This window comes from Ziziphus jujuba, chromosome 12, assembly GCF_031755915.1.
Source record: "Ziziphus jujuba cultivar Dongzao chromosome 12, ASM3175591v1".
Lineage (NCBI taxonomy): Eukaryota > Viridiplantae > Streptophyta > Magnoliopsida > Rosales > Rhamnaceae > Ziziphus > Ziziphus jujuba.
The window spans coordinates 18,092,337-18,104,432 of record NC_083390.1 but is presented as its reverse complement, the minus strand read 5'-3'; the positions used below and the strand labels follow the sequence as shown (position 1 = coordinate 18,104,432).

The 12,096-nt window shown below is 33.4% G+C and overlaps 1 pseudogene; it reads left to right on the top strand.

Annotated features, from left to right (window-relative positions):
* Positions 1-1,002: 1,002 nt before the first annotated feature.
* On the top strand, positions 1,003-11,692 carry LOC107429190 (G-type lectin S-receptor-like serine/threonine-protein kinase LECRK3; annotated as a pseudogene).
* The last annotated feature ends 404 nt before the right edge of the window (positions 11,693-12,096 follow it).

The following is a 12,096-nucleotide window of genomic DNA, read 5'->3' as shown; positions in this document are numbered from 1 at the left end:
TGTTTATCAGTTTAAAAATATTTTAAATTTTTGTGGCTATATTTGTCCGTCATTGGATATAAGGTAGGGAAAATGATAAATAAAGCAAAGGAGAGGCAGAGGAACATGGATCTCTGCCAAATCCAAAAACATAATCAAAAATAAACTTTGACAAAATACTTGAAAATGAAGAAGGTTATGGAAAATAACGAAATACCCATATTTTTCCATGGCTACACAGTAAGAGCTCTATTGCAGTGAGGAAAGTGGAGATGACAATGAAAAATAACTTCTTTTTTTTAATATTTGATTAATATGTGGCATTTTGTGGTTGGATGTCCCATTCAAGTTTTTCTCGTAATACAGAATATAGTGTATGAAAAATTTGATTTTTATTTTGTTTAACTATTTAAAAGTACTACTTTTGACCTTTTAGTAATAAACATTTTTAGAATATAAACATATGATTAAAATTGTAGTGGAATTAACCATTCTTGTAGTATGAAGAGGATTACCCTTATTAAAATACAAGAATTTCAAGGTTGGATTTCCAAATTGCTTAATTCTTTTCTTCAATATTACATAATAGTCAAAAGTCTTAGTCTTCCATATGCACGATGTAGTATAGCTTACGTCCAGATCATGTTTGTGACCAGACTTTTCTCAAATTCAAACTCTATCTTCGTATTTTCTTTTATATAGTTGCAATTGTACCCTCTAGTTTAGAGGAATTGCATTTTTAATTTTAAAAAAAAATTAAATTAAATCAAATTGGATTTTAAAATTGATAAAGTGGGATGAACCGTTAGCCACCTTAATAAAAAGTACAATTGAATCAAAAAGCAATAAAATGAAATCTAAAGGCTTAATTAAAACATTTTAAACTTGGAGGGTCAAAAATGCAATTTCTCCCAAACTAATGGGTTCCAAGTAGCAATTAAAAAGTTAGTTAGCCTTTGTCCTATGATTTCATTTTTCCCAAAGCTCCCGTAGCCATTAGCTAGCATCTTGCTTTAACATTAATTGGCTACTTATGCTCGTTCCTATCTCCTCTTATTGCTTCTCAAACTTCCATTTTTCATTATCACAGCTCAAACCAATGGCAATATTATAAATGTGACTTCTTCTCTCATCGAAGGAGATGCTAACTCTTCTTGGCTCTCATCACCTTCTCAAGATTTTGCATTTGGGTTTCACCAACTTGATGATAATTCCTTCTTACTCGCCATATGGTATCACAAACTACGTTCTGAAATCACCACAGTTTGGTATGCAAATGGAGAGATTCCTGCACCAAGAAATTCCAAACTTGAGCTTACCGCTGACCGTGGACTCGTCCTCATAGACCCTCAAGGTTCTCAACTATGGAGTTCAGAAAAACAGAATCCTCTGCTTCAGTTTCCTACGCTGTTATGAACGATACAGGCAACCTTGTACTCATGGATGGGAATTCCAAGCCCATTTGGGAAAGCTTCAACCATCCTACTGATACATTGTTGCCTACTCAGATCATGAAAATAGGTGATCTTCTTTATTCAAGAAAAAGCAACACCAACTTCTCCGAGGAAGATTCCAGCTCTGTTTGCTCAAAGAGGGTAATGTTGTACTCAATACCAAGCTTACTAACGATGTATACTTTGAGGTTCCAAGTAATGAAACATTTTATAAGCTGAATCCTGTCACTCAAGTGATCTTTAATCAATTGGGCTACTTGTACGCATTGCATAAAATTGGAGACAGATCCAATATTATAATTCCAGGAGATAGAGTTCCAGATTTGAACACTACCTATCAAAGGGTAAGTCTCAGTTACGATGGAGTTCTCATCTCAAGCTATCACTACAAAGATCCCTCCACTGCAGATCAAAGCTGGTACAATGTAACATCAAAACCTAATGACATATGTGACACTGAATTCCCAGAAGGTAGAGGAACCAGACCGTGTGGGTACAATAGCATCTGCACAACTCAATCTGATGGAAGCCCAGACTGCAAATGCCCAACTGGGTATTCTTATATCGATCCTACTTATGTATACAGTGGCTGCAAAACAAATTACTTAGACGGTTGCGAAAGCCACCACGACTACTTGATGTACGAAATACCCAATACTGATTGGCCACTATCTGATTATGAATTCTTTCAACCTATTACGAAGGAGAACTGCACGAATGCTTGTTTACATAATTGTGTATGTGCAGCAGTTATTTTTGCCGGAGACAAATGTTGGAAGAAGAAGCTACCACTTTCCAATGGCAAAGAGAGGTATGGGACCACAGTTTTTCTCAAATTAAGAGATGATTATTCATCTACACCAACACCACCAACAACACCAAACCTTTCAGATAGAGCGGATCCAAAAGACCATGATGGCAATTCGGATATTGTGTTGTCCACGCTCTTAGGTCGTTCTGTGTTTGTCAATTTCATGCTTGTTGGTGGGATATTTATGGCTTTATTCTTCTACAAGAAAAAGCTCGTCATTGATTTTGCAAATGAATCTTCTGTAAAAAACAACTTCCAAACGTTTACCTATAAAGAGCTGACCCAGGCAACGAACGGATTCAAAGAAGAGCTTGGAAGGGGATCGTGTGGGATAGTTTACAAAGGCGAAACGAAATCAGATGGACTCATCGCAGTCAAGATGTTAGACAGAGTGTTCGAGGACTGTGATAGAGAATTCAAAGCAGAAGTTAACGTTATAGGCCAAACACATCGCAGGAATCTTGTCCGACTAGTTGGATATTGTGAGGAGAAACGACACAGATTGCTGGTATACGAGTTCTTGAGAAACGGGACATTAGCAAAGTTCCTCTTTGGAGATCCAAAACCAAGTTGGAAACAGAGGATAGAAATTGCATTTGGGATTGCGAGAGGAATCGTGTACTTGCATGAGGAGTGCAGCACGCAGCAGATCATACACTGCGACATAAAGCCTCAAAACATACTTTTGGATGAGTATTACAACGCTCGGATTTCTGATTTTGGGTTGGCGAAGCTTTTGTTTATCAATCAAAGCCATACTAAAACAAACATCAGAGGAACAAAAGGGTATGTTGCCCCTGATTGGTTCAGGTCTGCACCGGTGTCTGTGAAGGTGGATGTGTATAGTTTCGGTGTGGTTTTGCTAGAAATCATTTGCTGTAGAAGAAATGTAAATATGGAGGAGGTTGATGATGAGGGACAGAAAAGAGTTTTAACTGATTATGCCTACGATTGCCTTACGGAAGGGAAGTTGGATGCTCTGATTGAAAATGATATGGAGGCCTTGGATGATATAAAGATGGTTGAGAGGTTTGTATTGATTGCCTTTTGGTGCCTCCAAGAAGATCCTAATGTAAGACCCACCATGAAGAAGGTATTGCTTATGCTTGAAGGAATACTTCAGGTTTCTGTTCCCCCAACTCCATTCTCCTTTACTTCCATCAGCTATTAAAAACCATGCCCAGTTTTCATTTTATTTATTTATTTATTATTATTATTATTATTTTTTCCAATAAGATTCTTGGACTGTCTTAATTTACATGTACATGTTGGAAACTGAAGATGTTACGAAAAGTAGAACAAAAATAATAACAATAAAATAAAACAAAGCATACACAGATTTATGTGGAAAATTTTTTACGAAAAAAAATTACGGATAAAAAAAGATAAAACTTTTTATTTATGAAGATTAGTATAAAAAGTGAACAAATAGAGATGCAAAACTATTACATCCTAAAAATTCTCCTAATATATATATATATATATATTGTACGGAAGGAATAAACTTATAAATATTGAAAATGTCCGTACTACAGAAGCAGTCGGGCTCAATGATGGGCTACGGTCTTGAGCCTATTAGCTCTCGATCCTCCGCTACTACCACAGAATTCTATTTTTTCTTTCAAAATAAATTCACCAAATGAGTCGCAATACAAGTTTTTTGGGTTGGATCAACAAAAATTCGGATCACCAACTCTAACAGGTGCATGTGCTTTAGTTTTTTTTTTTTTTTTTTTTTTTTGATTTTTTATTAGAGGTTTTATTTCAGTAGAAATACTCTTTTTTTTTTTCAATGTTACTTGAGATTCGTGCACCTGATAATAAGTTTGATGAAGAAAATGCAAATAGTCTAATTTGAAAAAGGGGAAGCCCTCCAAATACGAATGTTTTTAACAAAAATATTTGACTAATGTTCTTAAATTTTAAATTTATCTAATCTAATCTAATAGTGTAAATTTATTCTACTTTAATACCTTTTAAATTTTTATACATTCAAACACTTTTTATTTTAAATTAAAAATAAATAGCATTTAATTTTCTATACAGCATAAATTTCCAATTATGTTTCTCCCTCCGAAATGACGAGTAATTTAAATTATCTCCGTTGTTTGGGTCAAATTTCAATTCTCTGTAACATTTTTTGAGAAAATTTAGAATTAGCATAGGTTCATTATTTTCAAAAGACACATAATCACCAAACTACAAATGGATGAAACCTTATATCATCTGTACAAAGGGAAATTATGGTCATTGTCTAGTAGAACCACCGATCTTAATATTACATATATATATATATATATATATTTCTTGTCAGAACCACCGAATTTCTTGATAGTAAAAAGAATTTTTTTTTCAAAGTAAAAATAATGCAAGAACTTAAAAAAAAGAAAAAAGAAAAACAAGATTCAACTTCCATTCAATAACAAACTGAAGAATAAAAATATCTTTGACAACAGTTTAGATAGCCGTGGTGGTCCCTCTTTGGCACAAGAACTTTAAACATGAAATATTCTTGGGCACATGGCTTCTCAATCTTAACCATCATACCCACAAAACCAATAATATTAATTTTCACCATCATTATTTATCTATGAAAATTAATTCGCTAGGTCTTCATATATTTGAAACATTTGAAAGCTATATCACCTAATTGAAAGAAAATTGAAACTGTTTTTCTTTTCTTTTTCTTTCGTTTTTTTCCTTTTTTCGGATAAGAAGAGAGAAATGTGATTTTAATTTGGAATGTTTAAAGATAAGTAAATAAATAAGGAGATAGAAACATGATTAAAGATGTACTGTATGTATAGAAAATTAAATGTCACCTAAATTTTTAATTAAAATAAAAATATTTAGATATAAATATAAAAATTGAAATAGCATTAAAAGAGAACAAACTTACACCATTAAAATAAATTTAAAGATCAAGATCAAGATCAATTGTCAAAAACATTATATGGGAAATGCTCGTCATTGAAAGTTTGAAAAATTAGTTAGTCTGTTTAAATAATCAAACTTCTTTATTTGTTATGCTTGTTTAAAATTTTCTTTAAAAATATTAAAGGGTTAATTGCAATTTAATATGTGTATTTTGGTCAAATTACAGAAGGTTTACACATTGAGAAAATTGACAAGAAGATGAAAATATATATATTTATATATATATATATATATACACATTAATTGTTTAATGAGAAAACTAATCAATTTTCTAGATTTTTAAATTTTCTTTTAATCATTTTCAAATCAATTTGGAAATTGGACTAATGTAGAAGAAATTATAACTTAAAGATCTAATGTAAAATATTTTAATTTAAGGATCCAATATGTAATCTAGTTAAAATGTAAATATTAAAATGCAATTAATCCAATATCAAAAATGAAAAACCAAATAACATTTTAGGCTGTTTTCACTTTGTAAAGATACATGCTTGTTTTCATAACAGTCATCAAAAGAGAAATAAACAGAGCTTTTACTTATTAACTTGTAGATCCAAGCTCACTCCATGGCATAGGCCGCCAACCTCCTTATTTATGTAGACATAATGCAACCATTTTTTATTTTTTGTTTGTTAAAGTTGCAATAGATGGGATGGACCCAATCAATTAAGAGCTAGGCAGAGGACCTTGCGGGGAGATAGTTTGCAAAGGCGAAGTGAGATCAACAGATCTCACTGCTGTCAAGATGATAACAGAGTGTTCAAAGGTTGCGACAGAGCATTCAAAACAAAAGTTAACATTATAGGCCAAACATATCACAAGAATATTGTCCGGCTGGTAAGGCTAGTTGGTTATGTTGGAGACACATGACAAAGAATAAAAAAATTGGTTTTTATTAGTTAATAGAAAATTAGTACTCTCTCACACATACAAAGAGAGCAACTCACACTAACACGCTCACTTGACCTTTAATGGCTCACACTAGGACACGACATAAACCACTTATTACACTCATCTCCCTTTTTCTATTATTGTTGGACAAGACACAAAAGCACCCAAGTTGGTTGACTTAGATGCTTCTCGATTTAATATATTAATATTTTAACTATAGATTTTTGTTTTTTTGGACCTTTTCATCAGTTCCTAGCTCCATTTTAGAGAAAAAACAAGACAACTGTAGATTATTCTAGAGAGTAATTATGAGTTGGCATTAATATTTATCGATGCTCCCCTCAATGTTGACTCTTTTGATTCACTTTCTATTTACCATATTGAGCATTTTTCTTAAATTTGTAAGCTTGGTAATATTAAATCCTTTAGCAAATAAGTCTGCTGCTTGATCATCTGTTTTAATATGCTGTATTTTAATTTCTTCTAGCAGTATTTTTTTTTTGATAAATGATAATGTACCTCCACATGTTTTGATTTTGCATGAAATACTGGATTCTTTGCCAGTATTGCTGATTGATTATCACAATGGAGGAGTATTGCATAGTAAACTTGTTAATGTAAATCTTCAAGTAGTTGGCTTAACCGCATATCTTCTTAGGCTACCATAGCAGCTACTCTATATTTTTTCTCTGTAGTTGATAGAGATACAGTTGGTTGACTTTTCTTACACCAAGAAACTGCTCCTAAACCAAGGTTAAATATATATCCAGTAGTTGATCGCCATGTATCATGATCTTTGGCATAGTTGGCATCACATTAACCAAACAACTTGCATTCTTCTTCTCTTTTATATAGAAGCCTCAAGTTTATATTTTCTTTAACATACCTTAGTATTCGTTGGACTGCCACCAAATGAGGTTTTTTTGGACTTTGCATATACCAACTTACAACTCGAACTACAAATGAAATATTCATATGCAAAGAGCTTAGTATTCACCTCCATTGGAGTTGATATTGGCTTACAGTCCAACATTCCAAATTTTTGTAATAGATTCTTTGCATACTTTTGTTTACCAAGAAATAAACCTTTCTTTATTTAGTTAACTTCAATCCCAAGAAAGTGCTTTAACTCCCCAAGTTCCTTCATTTGGAAGCGAACTGATAAATTTTTCTTTATTTGAGAGATTTCTTTTTCATGATCTCTAGTGATAATTAAATCAACCATGTATACTAGGACTATTACTAGTTTTGTTCCTTCAGTTTTCACAAATAAATTGGAATCTGTAAAAGATATTATATATTCACTTTGAAGAAAGAACTCTGCAATCTTATCACACCATGTCCGCAAAGCTTATTTTAGACGTAAAGTGCCTTCCTTAGCTTGCACACGTACTCTAGATTAGTTTTGCTTTCAAAACCTTTTGGCTACATCATATAAATTTCTCTACCTAGCTCTCCATTCAAGAAGGCATTCTTTATGTCCATCTGCCTCAACTTTTAATCTTTACTAGCTGCAAGTGCTAGTAGAACACGTATGATAGTAATCTTTGCTACTGGACTAAACATGTCCTCATAATCTAGTCCATATTGCTGTGAGAATCCTTGTGCAACTAAAAAAACTTTGTGTCTTTCAACTGATATGTTATGATGAGTTTTTATCTTGTAAACTCATTTACAGGATATTTGTTTTACATTTTTAGGCTTAGGCACCAAATCCCAAGTTTGATTTTGATTAAGTGCAGAAATTTCTTCTTCCATAGCTTTTCTCTATTCATGCCAATTTCATGCTTCTTCATATGATGTAGGCTCTTTTATATCCTCCATTTCTATTATTACTACATTAGCATACTTAGGATTTGGTCTTCGTTATCTACTTGATCTTCTTGATTATGGAGTTGTATCTTTATCATCTTGTTGAAGACTTGATCTGATGTTCTCCAATGTTCCTTGATGTACACCAGAATGCCAAGGACTTTGAGATGCTATAATAGGCTTGTTTGCTATAATTGTTTAGTCTTCTCCTTCATTTGTTGGCTTTTGTACCTCTTCAACTATATGTGGCTCCTGGGATGCTTCATTTTCTTGCTCCCCCATCTTTTGTTGCAGCTTGACCTCAGTTTCATTTGAATTTGGCAACTCTGTACTCTAAGGTGCCTCCCAAGAAGATGCTTCATCAAATACTACATTTCATATAGTATAACATCGTCCAGTGTTTGGATCACAATATCTCCACCTTTTTCTTTGGTTGTCATATCTGAAAAAAATGCATCATATTGCCTTCTTATCAAACTTCGTGTGCAAGTGAGAAAGCATGAATACATAGCAAACATAGCCAAAGATTTGAAAGTGATTTATTGTGAGTTTATGTTCCATAGTTTTTCAAAGGGTGAGAGAAATCTTAACTTCATTTGAGGGAGTCTGTTAATTACATGGGCTACTGTTTTAATACACTCAGCCCAAAATCTTCTTGGAACATTTTTTGCATGCGGCATGCTCCCACATGTTTCTGCAAAATGTTGGTTCTTTCTTTCTGCAATGCCATTTGTTATAGAGTATTTAGGCACGTCAATTGATGTCTTAGTTTATATTCTCTTAAACATTATATGAACTCTCTTGATGTATATTCTCCCCCATTATCTGTGCATAGGCATTGTTTTTTTTGCCTACTTCTCTTTCTACCTTTTCCTTAAATTGCTTAAATTTTAAAAGGGTCTCAAATTTTTCTTTCATAAAGAAAACCCATACGTACCTTGAAAAGTCATCAATGAATGTCACCATATAATGCGTGTCTCCAACTGATGATTGCTTGATATGTCCAAAGACATCAGAGTGAATGAATTGCGGAGGTTCTTTTACTTGGAACTATAAATCTTCAAATGGTAGTTTATGTGCTTTACCATATTGACACACTGCACAGATTGTTTCTACACTGACATTGAGTTGGGGAAAACCTTTGAGCATTGACTTTTGCATCATCACCTTCAACTTTTTATAGCTGACGTGTCCTAATCGTGCATGCCAAAGGTCTTATGTCTCATTCCTTCTAGTCTTGTTTACTTAGGCAGACTTTGCTGACATCACATAGATAGATTCCAATCACCAACCATTCACTATTGGTGTACCAGAGATTTTAAGGTCTCGATACTTTTTAACATCATTGGGTCCAAACAATACATAATTTCCTAAGGATGTTAGTTGAGCAACTGATTCTTTTTCATTCCTGGCATATGAATGACATCTTGTAATTGAACTTGATTGTAGCTGAAATGAGGCACGATCGCTGCCTTATCAATATGAGCTGTCAGCAATCACGAGTCATTTGTTGTCACCACCATACGCCCTCCTTTTTACTCTATCATGCTTTGTAGTTTCTCTTTATCTCCAATCATATGATTTGAACTTCATGAGTCTATAATCCAATTGTTTTTTATAATCAATGCATCTAGGGATAACCATTGTCAGTGTCGTTTCCCTTATTGCATTGAACTTGAGCTATCCATGAGCTCAGCAGTAGCCAAAGATGCTTTAACATCCCATTCATCTTCATTTATATTATTTTGACGCTTTGGGATAACTATATTATTTTTTGTAAATTTTTTCCTTAGTTTACATTTTTTAATATAATGTCATTTTCTTCCACGGTTAAAGTATATTCCATCGTTTCTTTATTTTCTAAAAACTATTGTTTATTTCTATTATTCCTTTGTTCTCCTCTAAAACCTTCTCCATGTTAATTTAACTTATTATATTTTTGTTGTTTGCGATGTTTTCTTCTACCTCTAAAGAGCACTTCTTCATCGCTCTTTAGTGAGACCCTAGCCATTTTCTTGATCAATAAGAAAATTTTCCAATTCAATCAATGAATGTTTGACTGGCCAATTTTGAATGGATGAAATAAATCCTTTAAATTCAGATCTCAACCCATGTAAAATTATTTTCCTCGTTCTAGATTCTGTAATAGGAGAACTAGGATCTAATTCACTAATTTTGCGATTGAGAGTTTTTACCTTATTGAAATATTTATGGATTGTCATGTCATGCTGTGTTGTTGACAACAATTTACTTTCAAGAAGTTGCAACCTTGTGTCGTTCTTCCTTGAGAAGAGTCTTACAAAAGTGTCCCAAACCTCTTTTGGAACTTCTATATCCCATATATACTCCAACATCTTTTCTTTAATTGTAGATTTAAGGGCAAACATTGCCTTACTAGCTTTAATATTCCACTTCTTCAAAGCCTCATCATCCTATAATTGCTTGGCTTCCCTACCATCTATGATTTGCTAGAGATCTTGGCCCTTCAAATATGACCTCATGCATGTTGACCACGTGCCGTAGTTCTAATTATTGAGCTTCCCAATGCCTCCACCAACTTGAAGGTCTCCCATTGTGGTTGTTAAAAATTCCTGCAGCACTATGCAAACTTAGTGTTTAACTACGTGACCACAAACAATAAGCTCCCACAAAGTTGAACTTGGACCACCTTGCTCTGATACAAAAAATGTTGGGGACACAAAACTTAAGAATAAATCGAAAATTGATTTTTATTAATTAATAGAAAATTAGTACACTCTCACACACATACAAAGAGAGCAACTCACACTAACACACTCACTTGACTTTTAATGGCTCACACTAGGACACACCACAAACCACTAATTACACTATTCTCACTTAATAAAAGACACACATTAACATAATCATTCACTCTCCCTTTTTCTATTATTGTTAGACAAGACACAAAAGGACCCATCCATCACCTATTTATACTAGTTAAAGTCGGTTGACTTGGATTCTTCTAGATTTAATATATTAGTATTTTAATTATAGTATTTTTTTTTTCCTTTTCATTAATTCCTAGACATTAGCTGTTTAGCTCCACTCTTAAGAGAAAATAAGACAACTGTAGAATTATGAGTCAGCATTGATATTTATCAGGTTATTATGATGAGAAACAACAGAGGTTGATGGTATATGAGTTCTTAAGAAATGGCCCTTTATCAAGATTTCTATATGGAGATCTAAGACCCAATTGGAAATAGAGGACAAAAATTGCATTTGGGATTGCGCGAGGACTTGTTACGAGGAATGTGGCATACAGATTATCCACTGTAACATAAAGTCTTAAAAAATTACAATGCCCGGATTCTGACTTTGGACTAGGAACATCAGAGGAACAAAAGGGTATGTTGCCTTTAAGTGGTTCAGATCTGCTTAGGTGTTTGTGAAGGTCGATGTGTAGAGTTTCGGTGTGATGCTACTTGAAACCATTTGTTGTAGGAGAAATGTAGATATGGAAGTTGATGAGGAAGGGAAGAGAATTTTGAGAAATTGGGTTTATAACTGCTATTTGGGACAGAAATTAGACAGTTTGGTTGAAAATGATAAGGAGGCCATGCATGCATGATATAAAGATGGTTGACAGATTTGTGGTGGTTGCCATTTGGTACACCCATGAGGACCCCAATATAAGACCAACCATGAAGAAGGTTATGCTTATGCTTGAAGGAATACTTCAAGTTTCAGTACCCCAAGTCCTTGTCCCTTCAGCTCCATCCACCGGTGGAACCTGCATTTACTTTCAAATCCACTTTATAGTAGATGGCATAAAATTGTGTTTTGATTTTTATTTTTATGGCAAGTACCAAATAAAAATATTATAATTGTACTAGGAATTTTTCTTCATATATTATTGGAGTGTTTTTAAGTGTGGCAATAAGTATTGCTTCTAATAAAAGATATAAAGTAAATAAATAAATAAATCAAAAGCAGTTATTCACAAATAACAGATTAAAAACCTCTCATCCTTCAATTGTATGAAAGTTGACATCACATATATGTGAGTTGATCTTACAAAAACCCATTATCAAAGACGAATCTGCTGCCTTGAATTCTCTTTATTTTAAATCTATTTCGTTAGAGTTAATTACTTTTGCTTTTACATGCATAAGTCCCTAAAACAGCAACCACAAGACTAATGAAGTGGAATTCTGAGACCTCTTTCTGGCATATGCTGTCTGGTATGCC